We start from the raw sequence: 13,701 nt of genomic DNA, 5'->3' as shown, positions 1-13,701 counted from the left end.
CCCCTTCTCCTTTTGTCTTCAGTCTTTCCCAGCATCAGGGTCTTTTCCAGAGAGTTTTCTCTTCGCATTAGGTGGCCAAAATATTGGAGCTTCAGCTGCAGTATGTGTCCTTCCAATGACCACTCAGGGTTGATTTCCTTTAGGATTGACTGATCTGACCTCCTTGCAGTCCAGGGAACTCATAAGAGTCTTCTCCAGCACCACAGTTCGAAAGCATCAATTCTTCGGCGCTCGACCATCCTTATAGTCCAGCTCTCACAGCCATACATTACTACTGGGAAAACCATAGCTTTGATTACATGGACCTTTGTCGGCAAGGTGATGTCTCTGCTGCTTACTATGCTGTCTAGGTTGGCCATAGCTTTCCTCCCAAGGAGCAAGCGTCTTTGAATTTCATGGCTACAGTCACCGTCTGCGGTGAACTTGGAGCCCAAGAAAGTAAAATCTGTCACTGCTTCCATTTCTTCCCCTTCCATATGCCAGGAAGTGATGGGGCCAGATGCCATGATCTTAGTTTTTTTAATGTTGAGTTTCAAACCAGCTTTTGCACTCTCCTCTTTCACCCTCAACAAGAGGCTCTTTAGATCCTCTTCGCTTTCTGCCATTAGGGTGGTATCGTCTGCATATCGGAGGTTGTTGATAATTCTCCCAGCAATCTTAATTCCGAACTCTGATTCATCCAACCCGGCATTTCTCATGATGTACTCTGCATATAAGTTAAATAAGCAGGGTGACAATATGCAGCTTTGTCGTACTCCTTTCCCAATTTTGAACCACTCAGTTGTTCCATGTCTGGTTCTTACTGTTGCTTCTTGACCCTCGTACAGGTTTCTCAGGAGACAGGTAAGGTGGTCTGGTACTCCCATCACTTTAAGAATTTGCCACAGTTTGTTGTGATCCACACAATCAAAGGCTTTACTGTAGTCAATGAAGCAGAACTAGACATTTTTCTGGAATTCTCTTGCTTTCTCCATGATGCAGCGAATGTTGGCGATTTGATCTCTAGTTCTTCTGCCTCTTCAAAACCCAGCTTGTACTTCCGGTAGTTCTCGGTTCACATACTGCTGAAGCCTAGCTCATAGGATTTTGAGCATCACCTTGCTGGCATGTGAAATGAGCACAATTGTGCGGTAGTTTGAACACTCTTTGGCGTTGCCCTTCTTTGGAATTGGAATGTAAACTGACCTTTTCCAGTCTTGCGGCCATTGTTGAGTGTTCCAAATTTGTTGGCATATTGAATGCAGCACTTTAACAGCATCATCTTTTAGGATTTTAAATAGCTTAGCTGGAATACTGTCATCTCCGCTAGCTTTGTTGTTACTAATGCTTCCTAAGGCCCACTTGACTTCACTCTCGAGGATGTCCGGCTCAAGTTCAGTGACCGCACTATCATGGCTATCAGGGACATTCAGATCTTTCCTGTATAGTTCTTCTGTGTATTCTTGCCACCTCTTCTTAATCTCATCTGCTTCTGTTAGGTCCCTGCCTTCTTTGTCCTTTATCATGCCCGTCTTTGCACAAAACGTTCCCTTGAGATCTCCAATTTTCTTGAAAAGATCTCTAGTCTTTCCCATTCTGTTGTTTTCCTCAATTTCTTTGCACTGTTCATTTAAGAAGGCCTTCTTGTCTCTCCTTGCTATTCTCTGGAACTCTGCATTCAGTTGGATATATCTTCCCCTTGCTCCCTTGCTTTTGGCTTCCCTTCTTTCCTCAGCTACTTGTCAAGCCTCATCAGACAGCCACTTTGCTTTCTTGCATTTCTTTTTCTTTGGGATGGATTTCGTTGCTGCCTTCTGAACAATGTTACGGACCTCCGTCCATAGTTCCTCAGGCACTCTGTCTATCAGGTCTAATCCCTGAAATCTATTCCTCACCTCCACTGTATATTCAAAAGGGATATGATTTAGGTCATACCTGAATGGTTTAGTGGTTTTCCCTATGTTCTTCGATTTAAGCTGAAATTTTGCAACAAGACGCTCATGATCTGAGCCACAGTCAGCTCCAGGCCTTGTTTTTACTGACTGTATAGAGCTTCTCCATCTTTGGCTGCAAAGTACATAATCAATCTGATTTCGATATTGACCATCTGGTGATGTCCATGTGTAGAGTCGCCTCTTGTGCTGTTGGAAAAGAGTGTTTGCTATGATCAGCATGTTCTCTTGGCAAAACTCTATTAGCTTTTGTCCTGCTTCATTTTGTACACCAGGCCATGCCTGCCTGTTATCCCGGTGATTTCTTGACTTCCTCTTTAGCATTCCAATCCCCTATTTCCTTACTTTAACTTATGCCTATTCTGCTTTTTAACAACTATGGATAAACAGACTCTTAGAATTAGAAGACCGAGGCAACCCAGAACTGATTTTCAGGAAGGCTGATGGAGTCCAGAAAAAAATCTTGCAGATTAGATGCAGCCTGCAGGCCACAACAAGATGTAGTGATGGCCACCAATTTGGATGGCTTTAAAAGGGGATTGGATAAATTCATAGAAGATAGGATGATCAATGGCTACTAGCCCTGATGGCTATATGCTACCTCCAGTATCAGAGGCAGTATGCCTATGTACACTAGTTGCTGGGGAATATAGGTGGGTGTGTGCTGTGGCACTCACGTGTACTTGTGGGTTTCCCATGCTTGGCCATTGTGTGAACAGAATGGTGGACTAGATGGACCTTGGTTTGATCCAGTACAGCTCTTCCTATGTTCTTCAGTCATTCCTGCCTTATGCTTTACTTTTTAATGTTCTTGGTCATGAATTTTTTACTTCCAGTTTGCCATTTGAATACTTTAGTATCAAAAGATAGTGCTAAAATTATGTACATGGTGGAGATGGCATAAAAATGTGCAAAGCCCATGCATTTATGTACTTTCTGTTGATACATCAGGAAAAAAAAACCAGACTGCAGTTTTGCAACACACCTCCTTCTTGTGCTCTAAGGGGCAAAGAATAGTGCTTCTTGCCAATACCATTACCTCCACAGAGGCGTCACCTTTGCCATCTTAACTCTTACATGCTGCCTCACATAAGCCACCCTTTATGTGTGGCTCATCCTTCAACGGAACATCTAGGGAAGCAATCTAATCATACATATAACTGCAACTTATGAGCCTACATACCAATAATTTCACAAGGAGACCATCTCATACATACATGTCAAGTAGAACATGAGAGGTATTTTGGCACATGTATAATCAAGAATATATAAATAAAGTCAATTTTCCTTAGAAAAATGCATCGTGTTTCTTTGAGAGCTATTTCAACTGTAAGTTGTAGACGGTATTTTTGTTCTAACCCTAATCACAGAAGAGTTGATTAATAGTTCTCCCTCCCATCTTGTAGTTACAATATAACGGGGCGGGGGGGGGGGACATTCTAGCAATACAAAGATAGCATCAATTTGCTTTAGGCCAATTTAAATCCTTCTGTTTGATTAGATACACAATTCCACGCAACAGCACAAATCCCCCAGGACAAGGTCACATACTAAGACACAATTCAGAGAAGATGCTAAAGGCTTGTCAAGGAACCGTATCTGCAGCCAGGGCTTTCTCAGCAGGTTTTCGTCACTGCGACCTCTACAGCCAGCAAAGGAAAATGTTATTGTCAAGAATGGCTGACCTCATCAGCAGTAAGAATTGCAATGGCTAAGCAACCCAGAGCTGCACATAAGTAGCTACTTTAGGTTGAGGCCAAGGGTACTCAAAAATCTCTAAACAAGGCCATAGCTAGAGAGAAGACGGACCTGGCATCAATCATTCATGCCCTCATTATTTCCAGATTGACTTACTGTAATGATACAAAGTTTCTTTTAAAATGTTCTAATTGTTTTAACATGGTGTGTTATTCTTCTGTCTTTGCTGTTCACCGCTCCGAAATCTGTGATGCAGAATGGCATATAAATATTGTAAATAAATATAATGCACTCTACATGGGCCTGCTTTTAAAGTCAATCTAAAAACTTCAATTAAAACAAAATGTGATGCTAGCTATTGTCTGATGCCAAGAGGACAGAATGCATTTATCTGACCTTACATCATGTGCACTGGTTACCTATTTGCTTCCTGACTTGATTTAAAGTGTTGGTGCTGAACTTTAAAGCCCTAAACAGCTTAGGACCAGGTTACCTCAGAGACTGCATGTTTCCATATAAACCTTGCCAGGTTTTTAAATCAGTTTTGGAGGTCCTGCTCTCTGTCCCATTCATACTTGATGCCAGGTGGGCAGGCACAAGAGATGTACTACACTTATGGAACTCCTACCTGGTGAAGATTCAGCAGGCTCAGTCCTACTGTTTTCACTGCCAAGTAGGAACATGTCTTTTTAAGCTGGCTTTGAAGGAGTGACCTGTGGTTTTACTGACATCTGTTATGCTGTTTTTGCTGTGCTTATTTATTGTAAGCACTGATATTTTTAAACGATTGTGCAATTTTAGTGTGTTTTTATTGTAAGACCCTTTTATTTATTTATTACATTTTTAGACTGACTAATAATGCAAGTTCCCAAGGTGGTGTACAGATAAATTAAAAACATAAAATACACGGTAATAAAACATAACATTCACAGCAAAGACAAAACAGTGCAGAGATCTAAAAATCACTAGAACTATTCCTAAAATAGAAAGGTCTTCTCCTAGCACCAAATAGACCACAATGCAAGTGCCAGGAGAGTCTAGCTTGGGAGGATACTCCACAGATGGGGCACCACCACTAAAAAGTGATTGTTTGTAGCCATCCACCTAATTCCTTCTTAATAGAAAAGTGAAGTATAAACCGTAAATAAACTAAATTTAATAAGTTGCATATATATATATAAATATATAGCACTTCATATTTATATAGCACTTTTTAAGTGTTCAAACAACATAACACAGCTGTTTGCACATCTTGACAGCCCACCATGGCTTAATTTATCCACATGGGCTGTCGTGTTGTACTGGGTACCTTCAGGCGGCATTTTTTGCATTGTGCTCACAGGCACCCAGCTTGCCGTGCCATGCAAACTCAGGCAGAAGGGGTTGTTTGAGGGTCAAATAACCCCTGCTACCTGGGTTCACACATTATGCCACAGCAAGCTGGGCGTCTGCAGGCGCCCGGCACAACGCAACAGCCTCCACTGGTACAGTAAGCCATGGTAGACTGTTGTGCTGCGCAAACCAGTTCGTTATCTCAGTGAACCTTAGAACAGTTGTATAGCATAGACCACTACAAGTATTGGCCTATATTACAGATGGGGGTGGGGGTGCTGCTGCTGATAGTCTTGGCTAAGGCTTTATAGCAAGCTCACAGTTGTTACTTGGTTTGCAGCTGCAGGATTCCTTAGCTTGCAGCTAGCCATTATGGTACACCAGTGCTCATCAATGATTCACTGTTTTATTCCTAACTAGTAATCAGCAAAGGGTTCAAAGAATGACAGTCCAAATGTATTGTCTTTCTAGCAATGAAAAGCTACTAAGGTACCCCCAAAGAGGTAGAAGGGAGGCTTTGGTATTAATCTTTGGATACATATATGTTCATATGCATACCTTCACTTCCTTGCATAGAAAATAAATTTTGAAAGCTAAAGATGCTAGGTTAAAAGAAATAGCTGAAATATCTGAATACGTAAGATCAGATAGCACACGTGTTGAATTTAGGTAATCCTATGTTCCTAACACTTTGGAAACCAGCCTACTGCCTAAACAGATTCTAGATAAGCAGAAACTTTAGTTAGTTTTGGTAGTCTTTGGCACTGTACATGAAGTCCAAACTGTTTTTTTGTTAGTTTTATTCTCTTTGAGAGCCAGGCACCTAGCTCATCATAGCACCTATACTATTCAGGTGGAGAGGTGGATCATCAAACTTCCGCTTTGCATAACCAACCTCCGATTGGTCTTGTCAGAGGTTGTTGCAAACCTGGACACATTGAGTTGTTTGTGGGTTAAACGATCCAAAGTTAACCTTCGATTTGGTCTTAACTTAAGGTTGTTTAACCCACAAACAACCCAAAGTGTCCAGGTTTGCCCGTCATGCAACAACCTCCAATTGAAGGTTGTTTATGCAAAGTGGAAGCAGGCACACAACACAGCATGCAAACCAGGCCTATTTGTTGTTCATGGTACTAGTAAGGAAGAAGGCTACCTTATGGGATCTTCTTAGTGACAACTACATTATAGCAAGTTACCCTGTGTGCAAGGGGAAGGAATCACAGTGGCTATGTAAAAAGGAGGGAGGAGGAAGGTGTTGAGTAGTTAAGCAAGTGTTGGGTATAAGTGAAGAGAAAAATGTACCAGTGCTCAATACTTAACTAACAGCATCTCCATAAAACACTTAACTGTAGCTTCATTTCTGCAATTAGTTCCAGACACTTCCAAAGATATCCAATAGCAACAGAACTCCACTACATTCAATAGAAAATCACTAAGTATAAAGTTTAAGTTAGTAAAATGTATGCACCGTGACAATCTTAAATCTGCATTGCAACACAAGTTAATAAAACAAATTGAGCCTTCTACAAAATTGAAGTGCTCCTGCTGAGCACCTATGTTATGGAAAATATAACATGATGAGTTATGTATATTTAATTCAATTAAAATCCATGCTATGAATACCTTGTTCAGGAAGTTGAGATAATGGCATGAGAAAGGAACTGCGTACTTTCCCCCCATGAAATTCTTATTTTATTTTAAAACATTCTTTTTAAAATAAAGGCAACAAAATGACGAAGACACTATATTTATAAGCTCTTTTAATCTTCTATCTACCTTAAATGTGCAATCCAAAAATATAAACTACCAATGGGAGCTATGAAATTGATTTTAGTAAGATGTAGTCTTGTGCACCCTCAGTGTCCAGGTAATAAACGATTTAATGGCAATGCAGAACAATTTCTTTACATCAAAAAACTTTACAGCTACCTTGCTGGATCATTTTTTTTTTTTTTTTGCTTTTTGCCATTGAGTTAATTGCTTTTTAGGTGCTACTTTATAAGTGTTATTTTCTACCAAGGTGATAATTAAATCATGTTACAATTTTACCATTTCTGGAACAAGTCAGTATCACCACTTACTTCTGCTGAGAATAGTTTGAGTGCTGACCCTTTTTGCAATATTTTAACATTGTATCTTAAAACAGCAAGAATTTGCAAGGATTTATCACTGCTTTTCCTTCCCAAAAAAGTGCTAAGTTGTCTAGCCTACACGCTTCTCTCCTGACAAGAACATTCCACAAAATTATTATGAACCTGTGCAAGCTTAAAAGCATTTCCCCTACTATCCTCCACATCTTGTTACTCTGACTAGATTCACATGACACACCAGCCTATCCTGGGTGACAAGCCATGGTGGGTTGTCATGCAAAATTGGACTGATTCCTGGAGGGTGCCTTGTGCATGGGCAACAAGCCACCCTAACAACCCATGGCTTGTTGTAGGGGTGGGTGAACTCACAATGGGTTGGCATGTCGTCCAAACCCGGTACTGCCAACACATCATGGGTTGCGGGCATTGGCAAGCTGCTTGCTAAAAGTGGCAGAAACCCCAGGTTCTCTTGCTGAGTGATCTCACCAGTGAGTGAGGGACAGTCCCTCTAACTGTGCCCAAGCAGCATTTTGGAGGGCCTGTCATGCATTCACTAACCACCTTAAAGAAAAAATTCCTCCAGACATTTGCGCAAATTGCGGCAAAGGTATTTTAATTATTTTTTTGGCCCTGGTAATGTGGGCAAACAACCTCGTGGGGGGGGATTTTTTGGAGTTGCGCACAGGAGGGAAAAGGTGTGTGTGTGTGTGTGTGTGTGTGTGTGTAGAGATCTCTGTGGAAGAGTATCTATGAAAAAGAGAGACTCTTTTTCACAGAGATCTACGCACCACCCCATTTTCCCTCCAGTTCACACTAACCAGAGCAACCTTTGACAACATAGCCGTGGTTACCGAGAAAGGGAGTGAAAAGGGGGATGGTTTGCAGATCTCTCTGTGGATGACATGCTGAGGACTCGGCCAAGTGGGGATTCGAAGTGGGGACCCCAAGGGTCAGGACAAAACTTAAAACCCTAGGGTTTTAAGCCTCCTAAGAGGGTGATCTGCACCCCTTTTCACCACTTGTCCACTGTCAAAGGCTGTAAAATCAGCCTATATATAGTTCCCTTTTAAGAAAATATTCAGGGACTATTGTGCACATTACTGGGGCTGAAAAAATAATTTAAAAATATTTCAGCCTCAATTTGCGCAAATGTCCAGAGGAATTTTTTTTAAAGCCAGGAACCTCATCCGGGTTCGCAGTTCCCGCAGAGAGAGGGACTTGGCAGCAGAAAAGACAAGGTCTGCTGCCAAGTCCCCTGGGTTACCTGCAACAGGACTGAAGGGGAGAGCAACCCATGGCAAGGCCAAACATCTGTCCGGCTCACCTTGGGTTGTTCCGATGACAACACATATTGCATGGCTTATTCCACAGCGTGGATAGTCATGTCATGTGAACTCACCCTCTCTCTTGTTGGCATGATTACACAATTGAAATTAAGCCAGCACATATGAAATTTGGGGGTTTATTCCTGCTTAATTCAATCAAACAATGAACTGCAAAATAAAGGAATTTAACCATCTCCATTATATGATCCAGGAACTCACAGATATTATGCTGCAAGTATAACAATGGTGCTATTGGATGCATTTCCACTTCACAGTGAATTATAGTTTAGCACGATATGAACTTGCTGTAGCAAGCCTCAAGACTGCATGCTCCCCTCTTGTCCTTCCATGTGGCAGGGAGGATGAGTTTGGAAGTTTCCATTTCCAAGTAACCACAGCTTGTCATGTTGCTCGGACCCAGAAATATGGTTAGTCTTAACTGTGGTTAGTTTAAACAAGCCAGCTTCATAAAGCATGGTTAGAAGTCTTGTTTGAAACTAACCATAGTTAATGTTAATCACAATTTGTCAGTCCAGTCAACATGACAAACCATGGTTAAACCAAACCCGTCCCTCAGAATGTGTGGGAGGAGGGGAAGGAGACATATGCAAAGTTCACTGCATCTTGTTCATGTCACACTAAAACATAGTTTAGCTTGAAATGAAGACACAGCCACTGTGTGCTGAATAAGCAGTCATACCAAAATGATCATTGTGTATTGTTACATCTTAGTAATGTATTTCCATGCAGATGTATGTCAAACTTAAGCAAAATCCCTTTACATTCTAGCGACTTTGACGCTATGTGCAAGCCTGCAATTTCAGATTAAGCATTTTAATACTGCTAGTAAATTTGTTATTTGATTAAAGCTGTATTATGTAAAACAACTAATAATGTGTATACTTAATGGGAAGTAAATTCCATTCAATTTAGTGTAACTTATTTCCAAGTATACAGACATGCAGAGGATCAGACTGCTAGGTTGCAATCCTGAGAGTGCTTATGTCCAAGTGAACATATTAACTAAATCCATTCAGCTGCTTAGAAACTCAAATTAATTTGTCCCCTCAAATTAAGGCATACAAATGACAGTTAAAAATCTGAGGTTTTAAGACTATAAGGCCTTGTGGGGAATAGGCAGGTAAAAAGAAAAAAATGGCATACACTTTTTACTGAACCTTTACCTCATAATTAGCCTAAAGTAACTTTTCTGCAGGTAGCCAGGAATGATAGCATCACAAATATCCTGTGACTCAAGGAGCTACTCTGGCTCAAAAATAAAGGGCAACCCAAGAAAATATACATACCTAACTTAACAGATAACTAAGGATGCAATCCTATGCATGTTTAGACAGAAAAAAGTCCTACAAGAAAGTCCTACATGGCTGGCTGAGGAATGCTGGGAGTTGTAGGGCTTTTTTCTGTCTAAACATGCATAGGATTGCACCCTAAATAGGTTTTCTTAATGGTATCAATATTGATCTCAATTAATTGAGTGCTAGTCTTTATGTAGCCAAAACAGCACCATCTACTACTACCAGTCTATGGGCAGTATCCAATGCTGCCCGTGTACCAGTGAGACCCACCACTGGCACAACAGGAAGCTAGTGCGTTCTAAAACACTTGTTGCTGGAAAGGAACAGGTCAGCGGAGATAGCAGAAGGGAGCTCCACTGACCTGTCCCATTTCAGAAATAAATATTTTGGCTCATTTCCAGGATTGCTCTAAGAAATTCTAGTTTCCTGTTTCACCAGCTATGGGTCCTGCTAGTGCAACATACTCAGTGGAGACGCACTGGCAGTGCTGGATACAGCCCTATGTAATCAAAACAGCACAAGAATGAGGTATCAGCAAGTTCAGGGGAACCCCAAGGTTTGCAAAACTACCCCCCCCAAAATGCTTTAGAAAAACCCACAGAAGGGAACTGCACCCCACAAAAAACCCCAACCCTATGAGGACTGTTGGGGTGAGATGGAATGGTGTATTGTGGAGGCACATGCTGACTGACTGAAACAAAGAAGAGATAAAAGGTGTCCCCAACCAGTCATGTCCTACTCTAGGGTGCGGTGCTCATCTCCATTTCTAAGCTGAAGAGCCAGCGCTGTCCGAAGACGCTTCCGTGGTCATGCGGCCGGCATGACTGAACACCGAGGTGCACGGAACGCTGTTACCTTTCCCGCCGAGGCGGTACCTATTTATCTACTAGCAATTTCTTGCTTTCGAACTGCTAGGTTGGCAGGAGCTGGGACTGAAGACAGGAGCTCACTCCGTCACGTGGCGCTCGGGTCTCGAACTGCTGACCTGCTGACCTTCCAGTCTGCAGTTCAGCGTCTTAACCACTAAGCCACCGCAGCCCTAGAACAGATACCACAACACTTTATTCCAGGTTCCACTCATCAGTTACAATGCAAAGACAGAGAATCTAGTGACACTTTAAAGACTAACAAAAATAAGCTTTCATGGACACAAGCCCACTTCGTCAGATACATGAAGTTCATCCTCAGTTGGGGGACAGACACACACACATCCTCAGTTGGGGGATGTGAATAGGTAGACCAGATTATCATGAAATGCAAAAGGAACAGCCAGTGGAACAGCCAGTGACCATTCTATATAAACCTTAAAACATGAACAAGTACATTGACCGTTCATAAGGGCAGTAAGCATTAATTATAGCAAAGTTAGAAAGATCCTTTTACATATTAATGCTGTTGTGAATACACTAATGAATTACTCAGTGGAAAATCCTATATTTACTTATGTATGATTTCACCATTTATTTTCTTACACACCTTTTTTGGCTACAAAAAAGTCGGAGTGCTAACCTGCCAAATTATTTTCCAAACTGTGCTTTCTTAGGTATGCTATAAAAATTATTCCAAAAATGAATGTCTACTAGCCTTTTTAGCTATTCCCATAAAAAAAGTCTGAAACATAAATATCCCTAAGATGTGGTCAGCATCTCTAGGCTTTGATCTTCCAACCAACAATGTTGTGGCAAACTTTGAGAAATTTCCATGCCAAGTAAGAGTGGAAGCCAGAGAAATTCCTTACATTTCTACATTTCACAACTCAGGGCAAAGCCTCGCATTCACTTTTTCCTCACAAATACCTAATGGTATGCAACTCACAAAACTTCATAGTTATAATCAGACAGAAAGACTATGATTCTTCAATTTATAATCAAGAATTCATGTAAAGTGGAATTAAAGAACCAGCTTGTACCCACCATTACTACCCTCCACACCTCATTTAAAGACTAATTCTATTCTGTTCCTATATCCTTCCCTCCAAACTACTATCTCAAGGAGTCTCCTACTTCATATCCAATGCTCTTTCGTAATGCATTCATGGATTCTTGCTTATTTCTTCTCTCTCAAGGCCACCTACCTGCGATTAAAACCTGATTTCAATTGTCTAAAATTCCTGGTGTATAAATGTGGTGGGGGTTGGAAGAGAAAGATAGAGGAACACATTTCATAAAATATATTCTGTTCTCAGAGAAACCATACATCCATATACTGTTTACCCGTGGCTGACATACTGCATAGCCTGATCCTATGGTTGTTTCTGAGAACCAAGTCCAACAATGTTCCGTGGGACTGACTCTCAAGTACGCATGTTTTTTCAAGACCCCTCCCCGGCTGAAATCCTAAACACACACTTACCGGGGAGAAAGCCCTATTGAACACAGCGCGTCTTACTTCCGAGCAGACATCCAGGACTGCACAGCAAAGAACCACAATTTACTTCTCTCGTTACTTCCTAGGCAGCCCTGCAGCCTCACGTCCCCTCGCAATCCTCAATGACAACGCAAGGGTCCTCCCAAATCCTGAAACCCCCAATACTTTTTGTACTTGGCTTTTCCTAATTGCAAACCAAGGTACGAAAAGTGTAACACAACCAGCTAAACTAAGATTATTAAAATATGCAGTATATGCTTTCCCAGCAGCTGCGCGAGCGGGTGAATGCCTCTCCCCCTCCACAGCCTTCCACAGCCATCTCTTTCATCCACACCGGGGCACTGAATTCCGCTCCTCTCCCCCACCTCACCAGGCACCGGAATCGCTGACACCAACACATCCCTCACATACCTGTGGAGCAGAGAGGATGGGGGGAGCTTCAGGGCCCGAACATCGGACGGGTGCAGGATCCTGGCTTTCAGCCGAGGCCAGAACACTCACGGCCCTGCCCAGGTGAGAAGGGGGGCGTGGGGGGAGGGGAAGAGCCGCAGGCCCTGCAGCCCCCTCCCCAGAAAGAAGAGGACAAGCAGCACGCTGGGGGGGAGGCGGGAGCCCCCAACGGCGAGGCGGAGGGAGGGCCTCCTCGCGCTCCCTGTCTCTCGCGCCACCCGGGGGCGGGGGGAGTGAAGGCGGCGGGGAGCCCCCCACCCCGCGGCCGTCGCCTACTCAGCCAGACCGCCCCCTCCCCGCACTCCAGCCCGTCTTTTCCTTCTCCAGCGCTCCTCAGACTCCGCCTCCCCTACGCAGGAACCCGTGACACGGCACACAGCGGGAACGTCAACGTCACGGCGTACGTTGTAGGAAAGGTGCGAAGCTTCGAAGGTAAAGCGGCGGAGCTGGGGGGGGGGGGAGAGGGGGAGAGGGGGAGGCCGCGTTCCGCACGCATATTTGCGGGCTCGAGTCACGCACAAAATACGTTGTTACGGTTCACCGGGGGGGAGGGGAGAGTGGGGAAAGGACACGAGGGAAACGTACAGCCTAAACTTCCAGAGAAAAACCTGAAATCCGGCATCTATGGTTTTCTCTAGGTGCAAGGCAGCGGCGCTCTAGGACGTCTCCTTTCTATGATAACACGCACCTCCCCTCCTGTATACTTTGCATCACAGAGATAAATGAAGAGCAACGCGCTCTCGTGGAGAAACAACTTCCGAGTTCCTCTAGGCTGCTACCCTACACACGTACCTGGGAGTAATGCCCGTTAAACTCAGTGGGTCTTTTGAGCAGGCACATACAGGATCGCGCTTTTCAGTCTAATGCGTAAAAGCCCCTGGGTCGCGTCCCCCGTAGTCCTTATTGGCACTTCCGCTCGAAAATTGGTCGGGATCGTAGACTTGCAAAAGCTAGATATACCGTGCAAGAGCAGCGTCCGCTTTTAATTTGAAACGCCATTTCCCACTCTCGAAGGGTGGAAAGAAGGGAAGACGGTCACAGAAAACAATTGAAAAATCGAGGAGTTTAGCATAATTGCCTTTGGGCGGCAGCATGTCCCGCTTCTCCATGTCCAGCAAAAGGCGGCGGCGAAGAGCTTATGCTCTTTCTAATTACGCCCTTATTTCTTGTGGGCAAATGCGTTTTACCTTTT

General features: G+C 43.2%; 1 protein-coding gene across 2 annotated transcripts in view; it reads right to left on the bottom strand.

Annotated features, from left to right (window-relative positions):
- MAP3K2 (mitogen-activated protein kinase kinase kinase 2) overlaps nucleotides 1–13,201 on the bottom strand; it is a 46,975-nt gene extending 33,774 nt beyond the window's left edge. Inside the window, exon 1 of one of the 2 annotated variants that reach the window (XM_084806606.1) lies at nucleotides 13,095–13,201. The gene's annotated coding sequence lies outside the window, so the exon portion shown is untranslated. Of the gene's footprint in view, nucleotides 1–12,470; nucleotides 12,896–13,094 lie in introns of those variants that run through there. The other variant, XM_084806597.1, reaches the window with a different exon arrangement.
- Between the last annotated feature and the right edge of the window lie 500 nt (nucleotides 13,202–13,701).

This window comes from Heloderma suspectum, chromosome 1 (assembly GCF_057233095.1).
Source record: "Heloderma suspectum isolate Gila_16-S chromosome 1, 16-S_ref, whole genome shotgun sequence".
NCBI lineage: Eukaryota > Metazoa > Chordata > Lepidosauria > Squamata > Helodermatidae > Heloderma > Heloderma suspectum.
This window is presented reverse-complemented; position numbering and strand designations above follow the sequence as displayed.